This window comes from Tenrec ecaudatus, chromosome 4 (assembly GCF_050624435.1).
Source record: "Tenrec ecaudatus isolate mTenEca1 chromosome 4, mTenEca1.hap1, whole genome shotgun sequence".
In the NCBI taxonomy this organism is placed as follows: domain Eukaryota; kingdom Metazoa; phylum Chordata; class Mammalia; order Afrosoricida; family Tenrecidae; genus Tenrec; species Tenrec ecaudatus.
Window position 1 is genome coordinate 99,991,685 of NC_134533.1, and position 9,141 is coordinate 100,000,825.

Consider the following 9,141-nt stretch of genomic DNA (forward strand, 5'->3'; position numbering starts at 1 on the left):
TCAGTCATTTTCAATGGATGGCTCTCCTTTGAATTTTGACTTGTTATTTAAGCAACATTATGACCTTTTTGCTATAACCAGAAACTTGAACACTAGATAGATATTTGATGAAAATCTAGAACAGGCAAAGTATGTCAGTGATGCTTCTTGGGGCAGGGAAATGGTAGAGGTAAGGTCAAGACTGATTTTTGAAGGGTCACCAGGGGGATGTTTGGTGAGTGTATCTTCCATGTCCTCGTTCCTTGGTGTCAGCTCAAAGTTAATCTTGCCCTTCACCTCTACTGTATCCCAGCTGCCCACGTCACTGGCCTGCTTTGTTATCGAAAGAGGCTAGTGCCTGAAAAGGACAGCAGACTTGAAAAAGTAAAGGATCAGGGGGAAAGAGGAAGATGATTAAGGAGGTGGATTGATACTTTGGCTGCAACAATAGGTCAAATTATAACTGTGACTGAGGATGGTGCACAACTGGGCAGGGTTTTGTTCTGTTGTGCATTGCATTGCTGCTATCAGAACTGACTCACAGCACCTAACAACAACTACTGCTTAAAACCGTGGAGTTCCCTGAAAATAAGAAGCAAGTCTGGTATGAAATGCTATAAACCAGGACCTGTGCTAGATTTAGGTTTATTAAAGGCCATGATGACTCTTCCTTCTAGGAGTTAATAATCTAGAGTGGGAAGTATGAAGGAGCTATTAAACAGTTCAGGGGAAAATTCTGTTATTTTTCAATTCCATTGATCCACTTACATTTTTGAAGCCCTCTTATATATGCTATACCTACCCGATATGCAGCTAAGAGAATTTTTTCAGAACTATTCTTAGTCGTTGAGTTGACCCGTAAATCATAATGACCCCATGCACAGTGAAGACACTGCCCCAATGTGCACCTTCACTATCATTGGTTGTAGATCAGACTGCTGTGTGCCAGAGGGCTTCCACTGGATGATTTTCAGAAGTAGATTGGCAAGCCTTTTTACCAGGTCTGTCTTTGTGGAAGCTCCCCAAAGCCTGTTTGGTGTGATAGCATCACACACCATCATTGACAGATTGGTAGTGGCTGCACAATGAGGTGAGTTGGCTAGGAATAAAACCTACATCCGCTCTATGTAAAACCCAAACCAAATTCACTGCTTTGAGCCAGTTCTGAATAATAGCAACCCTATAGGACAGAGTAAACCTGCTCCCTGTGGTTTCTTGGGGTATAAATATTTACAAAAGCAGAAACACTTAATGTTTCTCTTGCAAAAATGTGACAGAAATTATATTCCTGGTTCAAGGGTCAAAAAGCATAGGAATTCTTGTGTGCCACGGAGCCTAAGTTCCCAGCTATTATGAGGACTGATGATTCAAATCCATTCAAAGGCACCTCTGAAAAGGCCTGATGATTTTTAAAAGATCACAGGAATTGAATAACCTACGGAGCACCATTCTACATCTACACATTTGATTTTGCCATTAGTCAGAAACAACACACGGCAACTGGCTTAATTATTTTTTAGGGAAAAGCATACGATGGTTTCTGCTTATTGCTCACTGTGGTGGATTGTCTTTTCAAGGATTGTTGAAAAAATACAATATTTTTCAGGATACACACATAGTTGTTTAGAATCTTGCCATACCCACAGAATAAGGGCTATTGCCTATGAGGCGTTCTGCTTAAAAACAAACCACACATTTCTATTTAATAAGATCAGATGATTAACAATTACTCGAAACCTAAGATAAGAAGATAAGCTGGCAGGAAAACTAGAGTCCTGGAAATGAAACAAAGAGAAGACAATTTAAGAGAGAATGTTGACCTGTTGTGATGGATATAACCATAATGTCACTGGGTAGAATGAAATTGCCAAATGAGAAATTAATTTGCTACATTAACTCTCACTAATACTCAATCAAATGTTATTTTTAATTGAATATAGTTTTTATATACATAACAAACAGGCTCTTTCAATTCCCTAAAAAGAAAATGGATCCAATTCTTCACACATTATAAGTAATATAAAAATCATACTTATTCAAACACTTATAAGTAATAGAATTCTCAGAAGTGTGGTGGCAAGAATTCTGAGAGCTGGAGGTCATAACAGGCAACCTAACTTATGCTTTCTGTTTGGTGTGACACTGACTCTGAAAGCTTAGGTGCCTTGTATGAAGACCAGCGACACCCCGGTCACACAAGCCTGTTGGAGAGGTATTAGACATATGAGTGAAATGCATTTAGTTACTTGTGAGGCCCTAAATATTATAAAGTGTAGACAAGTCATCTTTGCTATGCACTGCCCGCATTCCTGACCTACAGTATGTGAGCATAAACAGAGGGTTGATTTTGTTGGGATTACATTTCTTATTCTTCCTTGCAGTCAGAAATTGCCACACAAATGCAAAAATATCTCACCATTTCCCTCTCAGCCAGATTCATATAATTTAGGAGAGCATTCCGTATTCTCGCGAGGTGGCAGAACCATAAGGTGGAAGAAGTCTGGATCCCTGAAACATCACATGAAAAACTGCCTGCCAACTCCACATTGAACTGCCAAACGAAGGGGAAGTAACATTCAAATTTGTTAGGGCACTGGCATTTGGAGTTTTGTGTATTGTAATACTTTCCACACTTTGTACCTTTCAGGAATAGGTTGTACAAGGTTAAGTTAAAACGTATTACTGTAGAATCACAGAAACATTTATTAAACAGAAAATCACATGTGAAACTATTGTTTCGGGATGTATCTGACACTTAGGTCTCTATATATCTGAAGTGTTTCCATCTCTATTCTTTCCTTGGTGGTATATTGGGCTAATCTTTGGGCTGCTAATCCAAGGTCTGAAATTCAGACTCATCAGCCACTCTGTGGGAGAAAGACAAGACTGCATGTTTCTGTAAAAATGTACAGTTTCAGAAGCCCAACGGAATAGGCCTATTCTGTCCTATAGGGCCACAATGAGTTGGAATCAACTTGATGGCAGTGGATGGCATGGTAGTTGGGTGATTTTATGTCAACTAGTGCCTCATGGCTAGAGGTGGAGCCAACCCCGTCAAACAAGTGGTAGCTTGAAGACAACGCCTTGGGGGTGGGGTGTGACTTGTATAACAGTGAGGGACACTGCGAACTGCCCCTCTCTGCCAATCCACCTTCCTCCTGGCTGAGGCTTCACTGGCACTCTGTGTTGTACTCCTGGGGTGGCCTCTGTGGGAGGCCTGACCCTGAGGTCTGTGGGTACCCTCCTATGTGTATCAACTGACCTTGGATACACGTGATTCTGTTTCCTGGTTCACCAGCACTGTAAGACTCACTGTACTAGGTGACTCTTAAGAGGGACTTATGGACTAGCATCAGACTTACAGACTTTGACTTGGACTGGGCTGGCATGCCTCCTTGATACATAATTACTTCTTGACACAAAGCTCTTATAAATATTTGTGTGTCATTGGACTTCTCTAACTAACCTGACCTACCACAAATTCCATGAAGAATTCTTGGATGCTCAATGTACAGTCCGGGCATCCTTGAGCTACTCAACTAGCGTTCCCTTGAAATGTTCTATGGGGTTGGGTAACAAACTTGCATTTGATGGAGAAAGATCAGGGTTGTAGGGTGGGCAGGGTCAAGTTTCACATCTTAGGGTAGCCCTTGATACCCTCAAAGAGTGAGTAGGTTTTTTGTTGTGATGACAAAACACATGTTTTTGCCCTTTCCTCACAAATCCTTTCTTTCTTAGCAATAATCGCACCTCGGATAAACCTCACTGGCTATGATATTGCCACTGCGCAAAGCTACAAATCCTTTCTTTCTTAAAACTTTTTAATAATATATATTTATAATAAACTCTGGTGATCATCCTGTGTCCTTTGAGGGAAGATAGCCAGATTACCCTTTTGGAATAAAAACAACAAAAACAAAACAATCACCGTAACCTTCTAAACTGACCTTTCTACCATGAATTGAACTGGGACAGCAGATCACCTCGGAAGGATAGTTTCGATTACACTTTGCTCTCTGGATTGTGTTTGTAAATCTGAGCTACATCTCGGTTATAGTTTGTTCAGTAAAACAGTGTTATTAGCTTTACTCTTGCTGATAGATAGATCATATTGCTAATATTGATAAATTAGTTCTTGTGGTAGCTTGCCTTTACACAGAATTTCCCCCCCAGTATTTTTTAAGGTATTTTACTGAGACTAAGACAAATGCACAACTAAGAGAACCTATCTTTAGCCATCCACTGATCACAGAGACATGTCTAAATGTGTTATGTGTGGAGTAAACCTGTGCGTGTATGAACTGGAACCCCAGTAGCAATACTGGGGCATCGTATTTGATTTACCCTTGTATTACAATAGCAAATGATTTTAATGTCTTAATAGCCTAGGGTAACAAATATTTATTTCTTGAGCATGGTAGATCAGTGAGAAGATTTTACACAGCATGGCTACTCAGGGATCCAGGCTGATAAATACTTAAAAAAAATTTTTTTTTTAAACATGTTTCCTTGGTCACCATGGCAGTGGAAAGGGATCATAGCAAAAAAGCATACTGTGGCTTTTAAGGTTTTAGTCATATGTGATATATAATCTCTATGTCTATTTCAAAGATCAAATCAAGTCATATTTGGCCAATTCTATCTTTCAAAGAGTAAGGAGGTGCAATCTAGCTCTGTGCCAAGAAGAGGTAAGTCAGAAATACTTGGTAACCAGCAGCAATGACTACCACACAAACACTTCAAACGTCGATGGTTGGAAAGGGGTTGCTGTCACACAGAAGCTAATATATGCGGCATTGAATTACCGCCTAGTTACGGCAGACAGTAAGGAAACAGATTAGAAGGCTGGAAACCTGGAGAGTCTTAGTGTGGCCGGTTAAAATATCTAGTAAAAACTGTCAGAAAAGTGCAGGAGAACTTCGAAGGGAGATTGGGAATCTAATGAGACGCTCAGAGAATTAACTGGAAGCAAAATGATAGTGTGTGTTGGCTACTGTTGGTTGCCTCGAGCAAGATATTATGTGAAGGAAATAAAACCATATGAGAAATTGTAGAGACCAAAAATCTTTGGAGAGATAGAAAAGCTGACTGTTCTTAGACTCTAAGTAATAAGATAGACAACTGAAGACATTTTGAGCAACAACGGTACTAGAAAGCTAAAAAAAAAAAAAAAAAAAAGGTGGCCCAATCCTGTGGCAGTCATTAGACTGAAGGTTTTAACTTGGCCATCCAAACCTATGGTTTCAGATAGCCTTCAGAGAGCTCTCATTAAGTTGAAAGAGAAGGGCAGAGACATAGGCAAAGAAACATCATTCTTGAGAATCACATCTACAATTTGCAGCTCTGAATAAGGAGCTAGAAATAAACATGTCCGAAAGCCTACTACGTTGCAGAGGGAGTTGTAGTGTTACAAAACCTGGCTCTCAACCTGTGCGTCATGACCCCTTTGGGGGTCGAACAACCCTTTCACCCGGGTCGCCCGGTCCATAACAGTAGTAAAATTACAGTGATGAAGTAGCAATGAAAATATGGGCTCCTCCTCCTCCCACTCTCAGCGCTGACCTGGCTGTTGAGATCATGGCCAGCCAGGAAGTCCATTTACTGAGTCCTACAGGTCACTGTGTGTCAGCATTGACTGAGGGCAGTGTATTTGGTTTGAGTGTTTTACTATATGCTGGGAGAAAAATGGAGGAACTCTGTTGGTGGAGTGGTTACAAGTTGAACTGCAATCTGATCTGCAAGGTGGCATTGATTTAGTTCTGACCCATAACGACTTTATGAAAAACAATGAAACACTGCCCATTCCAGTGCCATCCTCACAAATGTTCATTTATGCATAGAATATCCTTAATAATTAAAAAGTATATTGGATACATTCACAAGAAAACTTATATTTGATTTTGGTACACTTTGAAAGGATATAATTTAACTTCAGAAATTGTATATTGTAGTGATAGTTTAAAAGAACATATGATTGGGGGCAAAAAGAGGACTTGATACAAAGGGCTTAAGTGGAGATCAAATGCTTTGAAAATGATGAGGGCAAAGAATGTACAGAAGTGCTTTATACAATTGATGTATGTATGGATTGTGATGAGTTGTATGAGTCCCTAATGTTTAAAAAAATAAATAAAAGAACATATGATTATATTTAAAAAGATGCCCTGGTATATGAGGACTTAATTACTTTCTAAAATTTGAAAGCTATTTCTATTTTATATTTCTATATAAAATATACCAAACAATTTCTAAATTATGTGAGTGGTTAAAAGGAATTAAAAAATTTTTTTAAGAAAATAATTTCATGGTGGGGGAGGAGGGGGTCACCACAACATGAGGAACTGTATTAAAGGGTCACGGTGCCATGAGGAAGGTTGAGAGCCACTAGACTAAAAACAAAGGAAAAGAATGTGGAACCCTAAAACCACTCCAAACTCGGTTTCCCTAGACGACAGCTCCGTTTATGGATTGCAGACTTTGGGAGCCACATCTGGACGTAGCAAAAAGGTGTGCATCATGTGGACATCTTAGTTACTTTTCCTTTCTGTGATGAAGGACTTCCCAAAGTATGTTTTTATTGACTTCACAGCCCCATTCTGGTCAACGCTAGAAGCATGATAGAAAATTTTATTAGTCTTTGTGAATGTACTTTTTTTTCAAACTCATTTCCATTGAGTTAGTTCTGGCTCATAGTGAGCCTATAGGATGGAGTCAAACTAACTGCTCATATGGGTTTCCGAATTTGTAAACCAGTGTTTCTCAAAGTGGGTGATGCCACCCTCTGGGTCACGGGAACAATCCAGGGGAGCTGCAAAAGCAGATGCCCACACTTTATCCTGGATCATGGGCTGTAGAACATGTTTTTAATTGCCTGGGTGCTGCTGAATGCATTTCTTAATCGTATAAAATTTCAAATTGGATGAAATATTTTTAGGTATTAAAGGTGTCAATCAGTGCTTGAGAAGTGCAAATTGTGACTTGGACACTTTTCCTTTAAATTTATCCTTTGTTACTCCGTTGAGTAGATTGATACTGTAAGGTTTGATGTTCTATGAACTCAAACAGTAACAGCCTGTGGTGTCAAGAGTCAATGATTTTGCCACAGAATCTTTGGGGGGAAAGCTTTTTGTTCCTTAGACAAACGGGACCGGACCAACACATTTCAATGACCAAGGTTGTGGAAGAATGATAACAGCTCATCCCTGTTTGAAGTGGCTGTTGGTATGATTGTGCCTGAGAGAAACGGACACTCTCTGGCAAGGCTGCAGAGAGCAGCCACCTGCAGGGTGTAACATCAGTTACTTCACCTTCCCAAACCCCATCCTCCCATCTGTCTTTGAACAACCTGTATTAATGAGCTAATGTTTCTTTGTATGCCTTAAAAACTGTAACGGGTCTTTGTGTAATCCTGGCAGGAGCATGCAGGCTACGTGATCTGGGGAGTATATAAATTCACCTCTAATAAAGCTCTGCACTCTGGAGCATCTATGCTACAGAGACCCTAACTTTTTGTCTCTTTTGTATATATGTTTTCTCCTGCAGATTGTAACCTTTCCAACTGGTGAGATTTGTGAGATAAGAGCTGGTCTCTACATTGTGCACAAGAGTCTACACAAAAAAAGATGCTAGGATGTTGTGTTAGTCCAGGTAGACTAGAGAAGCAAATCCAGGGACACTCATAAATGTACGAGAGAAAAAGCTTTATATAAAAGAGCAATTGTATATTGAAAAAACATTTCGTCCAGTCCTGATCAAGTCCACAAATCCCATGTGTCCAACACTAGTCCATAAATTCCTCTCAGACTCACCCAACACATGCAATAATGCCAAATTCAGGGAGATGATAGGCTGGTGGGTGGAAAGTCTTGTGGATCCAGTGGGGGTGGAAGCATCTCCATGTGGGTCCTCCAGCTCCAGGGCTCTAGCTGCCATCAGCGTGGCTCCATGTGGCTTGTCAACAGGAATACGTAAGCAGAGAGAGTGAGTATGTCCCGCCTCCAGGGAGGAAGAGAGGAAGTTCCCAGAATCCTCATGAGAAGGCCATGCCTACAAGGAAACATCAGGCTGTGACCTGATGGACAAGCTAGACTCCACCCTTCACGCTTAATATCCTCAAATTGACAACAGATTATGTAACTACCATAGATGTGAAACAGAAAGCTCAAGTTTAATGGAATGTTATTAAGCTATCATTTTATGGAAATAAAAATAGAAAAAATACTCAAGAAAACTTTACAGAAATGCTGTGGTAATCACTGTCATGATATAAGAAAGCATTCCTTTCAGTTTTACATCAATTTATATAAATCTCAAAAAAATCTCAAAAAAATCTCAAAAAAATTGCCTACTTGTGTCAGTTTGGGAGAGAACGTTTTGAGCTCACTTAGTTTTTCCAGGGTTCATCTGAGATAGAGGGAGAAAAAAAATCCTACGCAAAGCTTCCAGTTCGATACATATCCTAGGGTGAATCTAAAAGTGAATCTGTTTGAGAACCAAGAATGCTAGAGAAAATGCTCTTTGCCTTGATAACCTTATGTCAGAATAGTATACTGCTGAAAGAAAGCTGCCCTCTTGACAAATATAAAGAAAATCTTATATGTAAATTTCACTGCGCCAAACATTGCCATATAATCTATGAAATACAGCATGCTTCTGCATCGATACAATATCCAAACAAGATGACAATTAAAATTCAACAAAATAGATCACTGAACATAATTTTAATGAAACTGGATTTTAATTCATGGGGCAATAGTTGTAATATTATAATTAATGCTGTTAAAACAACAATTAAGCAATAGCATCTTCCCCTCCGTCTTGAGCCTCAGTGTAATTCATGTTTTTATCCTCACTTCATTTGGTGGATCAATTGTTTACATGTCAAAGAAAATGGAAAAATAGGGTGGGAGTGCAGGAAGATGGGAAAAGGCATTACAGTATCGATACATTAAAAAAAAAGGCAATCTACCCACCCCTCCAACTAAGCCCCCCAAACTCACAGCTATCAAGTCGATTCCAACTAACAGTGACCCTATAGGACATGGTAGAACTGCCCTGTGGGTTTTTGAGATTGTAAATCTTTATGAGTCGAAAGCCTCATCTTTCTCCTTCAAAGTGGCTGATGGTTTCAAACTGCTGACCTTGTGGTTAGCAGAGCAATGT

General features: G+C 39.7%; 1 pseudogene; it reads right to left on the minus strand.

Annotated features, from left to right (window-relative positions):
- Positions 1-3,713: 3,713 nt before the first annotated feature.
- On the minus strand, positions 3,714-3,774 carry LOC142447434 (U4 spliceosomal RNA; annotated as a pseudogene).
- Between the last annotated feature and the right edge of the window lie 5,367 nt (positions 3,775-9,141).